This window comes from Camellia sinensis, chromosome 3 (assembly GCF_055761805.1).
Source record: "Camellia sinensis isolate YWXY chromosome 3, ASM5576180v1, whole genome shotgun sequence".
Classification (NCBI taxonomy): Eukaryota; Viridiplantae; Streptophyta; class Magnoliopsida; order Ericales; family Theaceae; genus Camellia; species Camellia sinensis.
This window is the reverse complement of record NC_138963.1, coordinates 167,136,016-167,150,476: the sequence shown is the minus strand read 5'-3', so window position 1 is coordinate 167,150,476 and position 14,461 is coordinate 167,136,016. Positions and strand designations below refer to the sequence as shown.

At 34.5% G+C, this 14,461-nt stretch overlaps 1 long non-coding RNA gene across 2 annotated transcripts; it reads right to left on the bottom strand.

The window, feature by feature from the left end:
- Positions 1-232: 232 nt before the first annotated feature.
- On the bottom strand, positions 233-4,819 carry LOC145821187 (uncharacterized). Of its 2 annotated transcripts, XR_014363216.1 has the most exons (5): positions 4,368-4,819; positions 3,055-3,164; positions 2,866-2,945; positions 674-766; positions 233-437 (listed from the first exon to the last, which is right to left on the bottom strand). It is a non-coding gene; the product is annotated as an uncharacterized LOC145821187 (long non-coding RNA). The 2 variants fall into 2 exon arrangements; XR_014363215.1 differs by lacking the exons at positions 2,866-2,945; positions 3,055-3,164; positions 4,368-4,819 and having other exon boundaries at positions 674-1,733.
- Between the last annotated feature and the right edge of the window lie 9,642 nt (positions 4,820-14,461).

Sequence of the window (14,461 nt, the reverse complement as noted above, 5' to 3'; positions counted from 1 at the left end):
CCACCTAAGCGAAATAAGAGACAAAAGAACCTTTTTTAGGGATGGAAAATTTTGTCAATAATTTCATAATATTTTTTTCCATATTATATATCTATTTTATCAAAATCTAAATTTTAGTTCAACAAATATAACCCTGTTCATGTTGAAACCTGTTGAATATAACAATTCCATCACAACTTAACCTAACCTGTTATCAACACATTTACGAATTAACAAAATGAAAATATCCATTCATCATCACAAATAATTTCATCCTAATACAATAAAATAGTGAAATATTCACAAAATATCCAAAAGTTATAACTTGTTCAATTTTACCAAAAATCTAACAATAACTAGTACAACTCCACAAAGTATGTGTATCCTTATCAAACAAAAATGAACATTCAAGCAAATTAGATCATTGTTGCACGTCAAAAATGCCACCCCAATCCAATCTGCAAAAAAATAAATTAAAAGCTTTAGTAATTAATTAATTATACAAAAGATTAAAAACATTAGTAACTTATCAATTTACAATTAGATCAATTATACAATTTACCCCTCTAACATACTTTTTTTTCGAGATTATGAGAACACAAAATTAATTTTAAAGCTAATTCACAAATGGTGCATCCCATTAATGTGCCGTAAGTTCACATAACTTATATTGGTCCATTTAATTGATACGTACCAGTTTTTCTACTCTAACAGGGATTGACCTAGAACCACACCTGTGTTTTGTATACATCCTTTCTCTGTTCGCGATGTTACCCTTTGATTGCTCCTATAAGAAAGAATGACCAATATAATAATGAAATGTATCATTAGTAAGACAAATATGTTAGCTTTTGATTGTTCCTGTAAGGAAGAATGAACCAATATAACAATGAAATGTATCACTAGTAAAACAAATTTAATGCTTGATAATAAAGAATTGCATTGTTCATATCTATCCTTTTCTTATATATCATTTCAACTTATAAGATGTTTCAAATTATTCACTAGTTTCATTAAATTCTTTGAAATATAGATTAGAGGACTTGTTGAGATTTCATTATAAGATGATTTTTCTGGGTGAAAAAAGAAAAACGAGTAATTTACACCGTTCACAATTAGGGGGCATATAAGCATGGGCAAGATAGATTGTGAAAAAATCCATTTACATTTCACAAGATATGGAACAATTACTGATACCAAACTCATATCCCTTTCTTTCTTCCACAACTATATCAAATCTAAAGTTCTGTCTTAATACACTGTATTAGTTACTCAGCTAGTTGCTTACCATTATCATGAAACTTCAGACCAAACTCAAGAACAAACAGAAAATACAATCATAGAAACTGAAATCTTAGTTCTTTATTCTATGATGTGAAAGATGCATTTTAAGGAATCATAAATTAATCTCCTATTATGTGAGCCTTCCAATCCATGTTTAATAGTTTTCCTTTCTCATTTTGCCACTTATTTGGTTTTTATTATGTTTCACTTACATGCTTAGAGGATAAGGAAAAAAGAACACATGGAATTTCACAGCAAATTGATTGTGTTCTTTCTAGTTTTTTTGAAATCTCTCCCTATTCTAATCAAATTTTATCTAAGTTACAGGCAAAAGAATATGAAGTTGCTACAATTCATCCAAATTAATAGCTCTCTATTGATCTTCTACCTCAATGCTTTCTGAGAGACCTCATCACAAAATATACACAAAAGTAAAATGACGCTACTACAAAAACATATAAAGATCACACTTTTTTTTGTGTGATGTATGTTATTTAATCACACCTTTTAGTTTTGTTAAAGTGTGATTAAAAGGGATCATTTTTAATCACATATTTTAAGTGTGATTAATAACATTTAAATCACACCTTTTAAGTATGATTAAAAATATTTAGATCACATATTTTAAGTGTAATTAAAAATATTTAGATCACATCTTTTAAGTGTGATTAATAACATTTAGATCATAGCTTTTAAGTGTGATTAAAAATATTTAGATCACACATTTTAAGTGTGATTAATAACATTTAGATCACACCTTTTAAGTGTGATTAAAAATATTTAGATCGCATCTTTTAAGTGTGATTAATAATATTTAGATCACACATTTTAAGTGAGATTAATAACATTTAGATCACACATTTTAAGTGTGATTAAAAATATTTAGATCACATATTTTACAGATTTTAAGTGTGATTAATATCTAATAAAACATGTGATTAATAATCAGATAAGATCACACGTTATATGCATTTGAAGAATGTAATGCGCACTATATACTATATTTTGAATCACAACCATATATTGAATGGAATAACGTCATATATTTCATAAATGAAAGTTAAATGTTTAAAAGTATATACAAAGGATTAATAAAAAGTTTTTAACTGTGCTTACATATATTAAAAAATAAAAAAACTTGAAAAAACGAAATTGTTGAATTCTTTGACCATATTTTGCATTTCTCCAAGAAATTTCTGACTTGAAAAATAAAAAACACAAATTAATTCAGAAACCACTAGAAGCATATGAATAAACTTAATATTTTTTGTAGAGATTGTTCTTGTCTTACAAAAGACAAAATCGAACATTTTCTCATCACACTGACTCGTCATCTACTGCATCAATAGAAAATGAATAACAGCTTTGATTATTATTAGTATAAAATGTTTGGATTACCATATATAAATATGACATATACATAGAATCAATAAATCCAAAATGAAAATCTTTAATGTATGAGCAGATATTTTAAAGTCATAAAACCAAATATTCATAGAATCAACAAATCTAAAATGAAATCTTGAAGTGATTATATATTTCTTACCAACTAAAGAAATTGTTGATTAGCAATTTAAATAACGGAAGTTATATCATACTTACATTAGATTTCAACTCATATTCTTTAGTACGAAATTAATCCATTCAACTCGCACTTCATCAAGTTCGGTTTCCGTGTAAGTCTTTTTTCCATTGAATTGCAAGAGGTTATTTACAAACAATTAGATAATATGAAGAAGAGGTACAAGTATCATGAATATAATAGTAATAAAAATATAGAATTTATCTCACATTTTGTTTTCTAGCTGTTTTATTGTCACTCTGATCAGAGTAGGGGACATACTGCTGAGTTTGGTGATCATAAGAATACCAAACCCCATTGTTACCATCATAATATAATCCTGCACATTTATAAAAAAAAATAAAAATAATAATAATTCATAAAAATTGTTTCCTCCCCATCCATAATTTTTCCACTAACGATACAAGGGTTAACAAATACAAATTGTTTCCTCCAATTGGAAACCTTCAACACTTGATGGAGATGACTAATAAAAGAAACAAATGTTAATTAAATTCATAATTCATAAAATCTGCAAAAATAGCTATTGATGTAGCAAATTTTCCTTACCTTATGTACAACATGGTACATGTAACGGATAATTCTTTTACATGACATATGTACTCCATGTCTACTTTTTGAAGTTGGATATTGATCTCCACCCCAAATGTCTTTCTCTAGTGGAATGTCTATGGCTTCATCATACTTGATATGCTCGACTAATGAAACAAAAGATTGAATGGACTCTTGATATTTTCCACATTCAACATTAATTGAAACTCCCTAAGTTTAAAATTTTCAAAATAAACAAATATAAGTCAACTTTAATTTTAAGAAAGTGTAATAAAGTTTCTAAGTTTGAATATTTTACCTCATCACCGACCAATACAAGATTTTTGGGCTAAGCAACAAAAAATCTCACTGCTTCTCCAACAATAAGCATCTTATCTGAGATAGGTATAGGAAGAGGGGCATCTTTTTGAATAACAACTTCAATAGACACACGTACATTGGACTGTCCTAATGACACCATATGAATGGCTTCATTGGGTTCAATTCTCTCATACACCGGGCCATGTGCAACAATATTTTCAATAGAACCTACCGCGAGTTTACACGGTTTGCCCTATAACATACGAAGTTAACTATGGAACTTCTAAGAATATCACTAATGAATATCACCAAAATTTTACCATAAGTGTCCTACTTGTTTTAAAAAACACCAAATATTTTGGAGGCTACAAATTACAATTATTACGTTAATCAGGCATATGGCTACAAAATTCAAAATTAAGTATATAGTCAAAATTTTCTTTTGAAATTTTACAAAATTTGAACAGAAAAATATTCCCACCCCAGGTTTGTCTAATTCTCTAATTCTTGTCTAAATTCTAACCCACAATATTAAGAACCTGAAAAATAAAAAACTAACAATGCTGGAACAAAATAGAATCAAATAATCGAATCATATACTAAAATTATAACTCATACTATCAAAGGAGAATTAAAAAAAAAAAAAAGCAAATGAATTTAGGGGGCTTACGTGGAAGCAGAGGGACCGAGGAGGGGATTTTCTCTGCGGCTCTGAAAGGCGAAGCGGCCGAGGAGATCTTGGGCGACACAATCGGTGGAGTGAGAAGGGCAATCGTTGATGTGTAAGGCGAGGGCGAAGATGCCAATGTTGATGACCACGAAGGTGGGCACCATCCATGCGAAATGGTTATTGTGTGGTGGATGCATTGGAGGAGATAGGGCGGAGTGCGGTGGTGGTGGTGGTGGTCTGCTCCTCCTGTTAGTCCACCGGTGGAGAGGCAGTCCACATCGTCGATGGGCACAGAAAGGAGGAGAGAGAGAGGTTGGGATTAAATTTAGCTGAGAATCTCCATTTTGGGGACTGAAAGTGGAGGCTGGGTTTTGGAGGAAGAAGTTGGGAAGCCATGGATGGACAATAAATCGGGAATGATGGGAGAGAGGGAATTGTAAGCTAAATTTAGAGAGAGAAAGAGAGGACGGAAGACGAAGAGGTGAAAACACCGCATCGTGGCTGATAGATGGATGATTCTATTAATTTTTTCTTTAAATTTTTATCAATTTTTAAAAGAATTTCATTCTTATTCCAATTTTTTTCTTTTCACCAATTTTGATGGAAAAAAATAATAACTTTCAACATTTCATCTTTTTAAATTTTTATCAAATTATAATTTGATAAAAAAAATATTAAGGGTTGAAGATTCTTTTAATTGAAATTATAGTTAAATAACATCTTGAAATAGTCAAAATTTGAGTATGTCGTTGATTGAAATGTATAATTTAATTAATTCTTTTCTTGTATTTGTATAAAAATTGACACTTATGATTACATCATTATAAGTTAAATTATGGAAAAAAATTTGACGTGCCAAACATTTTCCATTTATAAATATCCTACATATTAAAAAAATAAAAAAAAAATGTGTAGTTTTTGGATATGTATTTATCATTTTTGTTTTATGAACATAAACAATTGATATTTTAATTTAAAATTTAAAATTTTCCATTAGCGGGTGGTGGTGGCAGGTGGTGATGGTTGGTGGGTGGGTGGCGGTGGCGGTGGCGGGTGGTGGGTGGTAGCTAGTGGGTGGTGGTGGCGAGTGGGTGGTGGTGGCAGGGGGTGGCGGATGGTGGGTGGTGGCGAGTAGGTGATGGGTAGGTGGGTGACGATGGCGGGTCGTGGGTGGTAGCGAGTTGGTGGTAGTGGTGGTAGCAGGTTGTGGGTGGTGGTGGCAGGTGGGTGGCGGATGGCGGGTGGTGGTGGGTCGTGACGGGTGGGTGGCGGTGGCAGGTAGGTGGCGGGTGGTGACGGTAGGTGAGTGGGTGACGGTGGCGGGTGGTGGGTGGTGGGTGGTAGCGGGTAGTGGGTAGTGGTGGTGGTGGCGGGTGGCGGGTGGTGGCGGGTAGGTGGCGGGTGGTGGTGGTGGTGGTGATGGCAGGTGATAGGTGGTAATGGCAGGTGGGTGGCAAATGGCGGATGGTAACGGGTGGGTGGTGGTGGCGGGTGGTGATGGTGGGTTGGTGGGTGACGGTGGCGGGTAGTGGGTGGTAGCGGGTAGGTGGTGGTGGTGGTAGCAGGTGGGTGGCGGATGGTGGGTGGTGGTGGGTGGTGGCGGGTGGGTGGTGGTGGCTGATAGGTGGTGGGTAGTGGTGGTAGGTGGGTGGGTGACCATGGCGGGTGGTAGGTGATAGTATGTGGGTGTGGGATGGTGGGTGGTGACGGGTGGTGGTGGTGGGTGGGTGGGTGACGATGGCGCGTGGTGGGTGGTAGCGAGTGGGTGGTGGAGGTAGTAGGTGGGTGGCGGATAGTGGGTGGTGATGGGTGGTGGCGGGTGGGTGGTGGTGACGGGTAGGTAGCGGGTGGTGATAATGGGTGGGTGGGTGACAGTGTCGGGTGATGGGTGACGATGGCAGGTGGTGGGTGGTAGGAAGTGGGTGGTGGTGGTGGTGGTGGTTGCGGGTGGTGGTGGCAGGTGAGTGGCAGATGGCCGGTGGTAGTGGGTGGTGGGTGGTGGTGGGTGGTGGTGGCAGGTGGGTGGCGGGTGTAAAGGAGGTGGAGAGTTCGTTCCTCCCATGGCTCGTCTTGAAGGCCGTCGTAAATGTCTTCATCATCTGAAACAAATTGAGACGGAGAGAGAGAGAGAGAGAGACGTAAGAAGAGATTAGGGATTTTGAGATTGGGGATTTTGGTTCAAGAAATTGGGGATTTTGGGTTTGGGTTTGGGGTGGAGGGAAACCCGAGCTGGAATGGAAAAGAAGGGGGGGAAGAGATTAGGGATTTTTGAGATTGAGGATTTTGGATTTGGGTTGGGGGGAACCCAAGCGGGAATGGAAAAGGAATGGGGGAGAATGGAAATTTTTTTGATATTTTTTTTTTTTTTTTTTTTTTTGCAACGGAGAATGTCATTGCTAAAAAAAAATTATTTTTTATTAAAATAATTTTTTTATAGTTAATGAATTTTTGTTTTTGTTTTTTCATTTAGTAAGGTTGAAAATTTATTTGTTTCATATTTATTTTAATGAATACAAAATTATTATTATTTTTTTATTTGGTAGAAGTAGGGATAATAGTTTCCATTAAAATAAAGTTAATTTTTTGTGGCCAATGAAAAATATTTTTTTACGACCTATTTTTTTTTGTTAAGTGATGGTGAAAGAGATAAGTGGTGAAGTTGTGGTAGTGGTAGAGGAGATAGAATAGTGGTGGTAGAGAGTGAGCAAGGTGAACACAATGGGGGAGAGAGACAAATAAATAGACAGACACATAGAGAGAAAGAGAGAGAGAGAAGAGCGAGAGACAGACACAGAGAGAGAAAGAGATAGAGAAGAGTGATAAGTGAGAGAGAGACAAAGAGATAAAGAGATATAGAGAGAGAGAGAGACAGGGAGACAGAGAGAGAAAGAGATAGAGAGAGAGACATATAGAAAAATAGAGAGAAACAAGATATGAGCGAGAGATAGACAAAGAGAGAGAGAAATAGAGCGAAAAGAGATGATCGAGAGAAAGACATAGAAAAAGAGAGACGAAGAGAGAAGAAGGATGGGCGAGAGAGACAGAGAGAGAGAGATAGAGAGAAGATAAATGACCGAGAGAGAAGAGAGATAGAGAGATGAGAGAGATAGATAGAAGAGAGATGAGCGAGAGACAAAGAGAGAAAAAGAAAGAGACAGAGACAAAGACTGACAGACAGAGAAGAGTGATAAGTGAGAGAGAGAAGAGAGGTAATATTTTGTGGTAGAGGAGAGGAAGCGGCAGTAGTGGCAAAGGTGGTGGATAAGAGACGATGGTGGTGGTGGTGATGGCGAAGAAGATTATTGGTGAAGTTATGGTAGTAGTAGAGTAGATAGAGTGGCTGTGGTGAAAGACAGGTAATGGTAATAGTAGTAGTGGCAATAGTGGTAGTGGTGGTAGTGGAGTGGTGGCGATGGTAGTAGTAATGGTAGTCGTAGAGGTGAAATGGCGACCGTGGTAGTAGTGGTGGTAGTGAAATGACGTTTGCAGTAGTGGTGAAGGTGGTAGAGGAGATGAGTTGTGAGAGAAAGAGATAAGTGAGAGACACACACAGAGAGAGAGAGAGAGAGAGAGAGAGAGAAAAGAGATAGAGAGAAGAGAGATGGATGAGAGACACAGAGAAAAAGAGAGAGACAAACAGACAGAGAAGAGTGATGAGTGAGAGAGAGAAAGAGAAGAGTGACAGAGACACAGAGAGAAAGAGAGAGACGGACAGACAGAGAAGAGTGATGAGTGAACCGCAACCTCTGATTTTTTTTTTAATATATAAATTATGTTTTTTAAGATTTTTTTATAAAAATAATTTAACAATCTTATCACTAACCATAGCGCATGAGAGAAGTTGGAAAGGGTATTGCAGTAACTATACACAGATTGTATCTATAATTATTTGTATGAGGGGATTTTAAATACTGATAGGGGATTTTGACCAAATCAATAAATGCAAGCATGTGGAAAGACATGTGGATTGAAAAAAGTTAATAAATGCTGATCAAGGAATTTTGACCAAATTAATAAATGTTGATTTTTTTTTAAATAAAAAATTTAGAAAATTTAGATTGGGATATTGAAGCTCCCACAGGCCTTGGCGTTAAAAACCCCCTTTTGCTTAATATGTAGTATAGATATATATATATATATATATATATACATATATTTAATAAGAATTCATATTTGTTTTAGATATTTTTTTAATATACTAATTATTTTTAAAATTTTTTTTATAAAAATAATTTAACAATCCCATCACTAGCCATAGTATATGCGAGAAGTTGAAAATGGTGTAGGAGTAGGTATGAGAAAAATCAAAAAGTGGGTTGGAAGAAGTCAATAAATGCTGAGTTCTTTTTTTTTTTTTAAATCAAAAATTTTTTAAATTAAGATTGGGATATTAGAGCTCCCATAAGGTTTGTAAATTTAAAACCACATTTTCCTTATATAATAATGAGCAATACTAGGTATCATGAATTTTTTTTTTATTTATGAAAATGATCATGAAAGATTTATGACTCTTGGATTACACTTAAAATAAAGCACTACACACTAATCAAGGTAATCCAAGGGTCATAATTCTTTTATGATCATTTTCATGAAAGTTTTTTCATGATCCTTAGCTTTTCTCTATAATATATAGATAGATAGATAGATAGATAGATAGATATAAATATGGCACATAACGTTTATATGACACAAGGACCAAAGTATCGAGACAACTGCTGCAATTTGCCCTCATCTAAATTAAAGGGATTTAAGAAGTTAAAAAAAAAAAGAAAAAAAAAATTATAATATTAAAAAATGTTCACTAAAAAAATATAGATTAAAAATCAAAAATTAATTATTGAAAACTCCATACTAAACAAGGTAATGTTTTTTTTATTAATTTTGAAAATTAAAAAATTATTATTAATTTTTCCTCTGTTTTTTTTTTCTCACAAAAAAAAAAAAAGCTACATTAATTATCTTTTTTTTTTTTTTTGTTGTGAAAAGGGGTTTTGACCTGCGATTTTTCTAAAATGTGTGTTCCAGATGGAAATGGTAGAATTGGTTTAAACAATGAGAAAAAGTGCTTATGCAAGGGGCACCTTCACTATGAGAAAGAATAGTCGGTTTTGCATAGGGTGCCTTCTTGGATAATAGCTTTCAATACTGACATGCATGAAGGGCTTAAGTGTGAGACATATGAGAGGGGCTTTAGTGCGAAAATAAAAGAAATGGTTTACAGAGTGTCTTCTTGCTTCACGACTTCAACACTTGTGAGAGAGGAGTAGGCGCAAGTGCGAGAGAGAAATGAGGGTTTGTAGGAAGTGTCTTCTTGGGTCATGACTTGAGTGTCCGTGCACATGAAAATGAGTGATAAGGGTCAGAGTGTGTCTCTTGGGGTGACGGTTTCAGTGCTCCGAAACACAAAACCATAGCATTTTAATAAAGAGAAATAATTAGTGATAAAATATTTTTGTCTCCTTAAATACAAGAATAGAGAATTTATTATTGGTGACGAAATATTTTTGTCTTCCACAACATAACCTTATGAGACGAAAAATATATTCATCGCGCAATTAATCAGAATTTATTAGTGACGAAATATTTTCATCTCCCACAACTTATTCTTCAAAGATAAAAATATATTTGTCGCCCATTTAATAGAAAGATGAAACGGCATCGTTTGCATGATGGAGTGTTTATTGGTGATGAAATATTTTTGTTTTCCATAACTTATCATTCCCAGACAAAAATATATTTGTCGCCTAATAAATGGAAATATGCAACGACATTGTTTAATAGGTAGAGAATTTATTGGTGACAAATTACGTTCGTCGCAAAAAATATATATATTTTGTGACAAAAATGTTCATCTCCAATGAGCTAAAATAATTCGAGCCAATGCAAATGAAATCGGCACCTGAATTTTGCAGACGAATTTTTTTTTCGTCTCCTATACGTTTGAGAAAAATTAAAACAAACGACAAAATCAATATTTTGTCATCTTTGGGTTAAATTTTAAGACAAAAAAAATTTCGTTACCAAATTTTGTCACAATAATAGCCTAGATTTCTTGTATTTTGTTTCCTTGTTTAATTATTATTATTATTATTATTATTATTATTATTTTCTTTTTGTGGAGAGGGGTTTATTGTGAGAAAGAATAGTAGCTTTGCACAAAATGTCTTCTTGGATAGTAATGTTTGCATGCACAAATGGCTTAAATGTGAGAGAGAATAGAGGAACTTCAGTGCAAAATAGAAGAGATGGTTTATAGAGATTGTTTTCTCGAGTCACAGCTTCAATACTTGTAAGAGAGGAGACTCAAGTGTGCGAGAGAAATGAGGATTTGTAGAGGGTGTCTTTTCGGGTCACGACTTTAGTATTTGTGTGTGTGTGAAAGTAAGTGATTAAGGAAGAGTGTCTCTTAGTTTCTGGCGGCATTTTAATAAAGAGAAATAATTAGTGACAAAATATTTTCGTTTCAAACTCATATGTTCATTGCCTAATCAACAAAAATACAAAAACAACGTTGTGTGGGGATGGAGAATTTATTGGTGATGAAATATTTTCATCTCCTTCAACTTAACGTTATGAGACGAAAATATATTCGTCGCACAATCAATCAAAATGCAACATGACACATGGAGAATTTATTAGTGACGAAATATTTTCGTCTCCCAAAACATATTCTTCCGAGACAAAAATATATTTGTCGCCTAATTAACAGAAAGATAAAACGAGCATGAAGGGTTTATTGGCGACAAAATATTTTCGTCTCCCATAACTTATCCTTCCTAGACAAAAAATATATTTGTCACCAAATAAATAAGAAAATGAAACGACATCGTCTAATAAGTTTAGAATTTATTGGTGACGAATTCCTTTTGTCGCAAAATACTTTAAATTTTGTGACAAAAATGTTCGTCTCTAATGAGCTAAAATAATTGGCGCCAACAAGAAAAAAAATTGGCGCCTCTTTTTTTTCTGACGAATTTATTTTTTCGTCTCCTATAGTTTTGAGAACAATTAAAAGAAACGACAAAAGTAATATTTGGTCAAGTTTGGGTTATGTTCTAAAACGAAAATAAATTTTATTACCAAAATTTAAAAATTAATTATTGAAAACTCCATACTAAATAAGGTAATGTTTTCTATTAATTTTGAAAATTACAAATTTTTTATTATTTGTTTCTCTGTATTTTTTCTCACAAAAAAAAAATTACTACATTAATTATCTTTTTCTTTTTCTTTTTTTGTGGAGAGAGGTTTTGACCTTCGATTTTTCTGAAATGAGTGTTCTAGACGGAAAGGATAGAGTTGGTTCCGACAATGAGAAAAAGTGCTTGCGTGCAAGAGGGGCCTTCACTGTGAGAAAGAATAGTGGGTTTGCATAGGGTACATTCTTGGATAATAGCTTCAATGCTAGCATGCACGAAGGGCTTAAGTGTGAGACAGAAGAGAGGGGCTTTAGCGCGAAATAGAAAAAATGGTTTACAGAGTGTCTTCTTGAGTCATGACTTCAATACTTGTGAGAGAGGAGTAGACTCAAGTGCGAGAGAGAAATGAGGGTTTGTAGAAAGTGTTTTCTTGGGTCATGACTTCAAGGTCCGTGTACATGAAAATGAGTGATAAGCGTCAGAGTGTATCTCTTGGGGTCACAGTTTCACGGCATTTTAAAAAACAGAAATGATTAGTGATAAAATATTTTTGTATCCTTCAATACCAGAACAAAGAATTTATTATTGGTGATGAAATATTTTTGTCTTCCACGACTTAACCTTATGAGATGAAAAATATATTCGTCACGCAATCAATTAGAATTTATTAGTGACGAAATATTTTCGTCTCCCACAACTTATTCTTCTGAAACAAAAATATATTTGTCGCCTATTTAATAGAAAGATGAAATGACATTGTTGCATGATGGAGTGTTTATTGGTGACGAAATATTTTCGTCTTCCATAACTTATCATTTCCAGACAAAAATATATTTGTCACCTAATAAATGAAAATATGTAACGACATCGTTTAATAGGTATGAAATTTATTGGTGATGAATTACATTCGTCACAAAAAAAAAATATATTTTGTGACAAAAATGTTCGTCTCCAATGAGCTAAAATAATTCGCGCCAATGCACATGAAATTGGCGCCTCATTTTTGCACACGAATTTTTGTTTTCGTCTCCTATACTTCTGAGAAAAATTAAAACAAACGACAAAATTAATATTTCGTCATCTTTCGGTTAAATTTTAAAACAAAAAAAATTTTGTCACTAAATTTTGTCACAATAGCCTAGATTTCTTGTATTTTTTTATTGATTTTAAGCATTTGGTGACGAAATTTGGTTTTCGTCTCTAAAAATAATACATTTGGAGACGAAATTATTTCCTCTCTAAAATTTTTTACAATGGTGACGACAAATTTTGTCTCCATAATGGCGCCAAATCTTCCACCAAATTTTCCAAGGGCGGGAAATTATTTTGTGACGAAAAATAAAATTTAGAGACGAATAAAATTTTTGCCACCTATTGTTTTATTTGATTTTAAGCATTTGGTGACGAAATTTGGTTTTCGTCTCTAAAAATAATACAATTGGAGGCGAAATCTTATTTTCATCACTAAAACATGCATATTTGGAGACGAAATATTTTTTCGTCACGCATTTTCGTCACCATAGACCTTTTTTGTTGTAGTGTTAAATGCTAAAAGTATAGAAATGAGTACAAAGGAACATTAGAAAGAGGTATTAAACAACTTACGGGTTTAAGCGTGAGAGCAAAATCCAGCCAGCAAAAGAGCAAGTGAAGAGGAAGGGACTGGAGCACAGGAGGCACAAGAGCAGATTTTAGAAGTGCAAAGGGGAAGAAAGTAAACAGTAAGGGTTTGATTCGAGTAAGGGGTTTTGAATAGGCGTGAAAACGACAAACTTTTTAAACGTTTTTTGATAAATGTGGGACAGCTGTCACAGTATGGAAAAGCAATAGACGTGTGCCACGTGTCACCTGTAGGACATGATGTCAGGTACGTGAAACGACAGGCTGTAACAGGCACAGTATTGAAGACCGAGCTAACCTAGCTCGGTGGGGTTGAATATTTTAATCTCGGTGGTGTTGCTTATTTTAGTTCAGTTGGCGTGAATGTTTTAGCTCGACTAGAGAAAAATAATCCCAAAATCATGAGTTGCAGATGAAATTAAGGGGCAGCTGAGAGGGTAATTTATGTGTGAACTTGGGCCGAGCTAAGCCCGGATGTTAAATAGACCGAGCTATGGACCGAGGTAATGGCCTGCATAACTCTGTCCTTGATCTCGTCCGTTCGGTCGGAGATATCTGCTAATAGCCCGGTTTGGGTGCTTTGGACCAAGATAAAGGTGGAAGTAGAACTGAGCTAGATGAGCAAGGTGTCACCGAGCTAAGTGAGCGTGATTAAAACTAGTGCAAGGCAAGGCAGTGCTAGCTCGGTTGTGCTGCTACCAGACCATGGTTGAACCATCTCACTTGGTTAAGTAGTGAGGAGGGTGTAAAAAGATAAGCATTATGTTAGTGATTCCTAGGAGGACTCTACTAAGAAGAGTTGAAGTCCTACTACAATTGTGCTAGGCAGAATCTATAAAAGCTCATAGCAGGATTTATGTACATGTATCACAATTTTTACTCTCAAATACACAGAGCTTTTGTATCCATTGTCTATTTGCTGACTTAGGCATTGGAGAGGTTTCCGGCACACACCCTCTGGCTAGCTCACGTTTGTGTTTTTAGGTAGTGAAGCGGCAACGTTTTGAGGAGTGCTAACTTGATCAACATGATTATGCGAGAAGATTATTTCATGCTTGTACAGTTTACATTCTAAAATTTATTTTAGAATTTTATTTCCAATCATTGTTTTTAAATTTTAAATACACACTGTTTGTAATTTTATTAAATAGTTTTCCCACAGCTTAAGATCGTTACATTACGTTATTTATTTATTTATTTTTTGTGTGTATTTATTTCGTTTCTAAAATTGTGATTTTCAAAAAAAATGACAATGGATAGTGCTAAGACTATTTCGATCTTGACCCTAATAGTCTCGGTACCACTGCCAATGACTCCTACGGTGCCGATAAACCA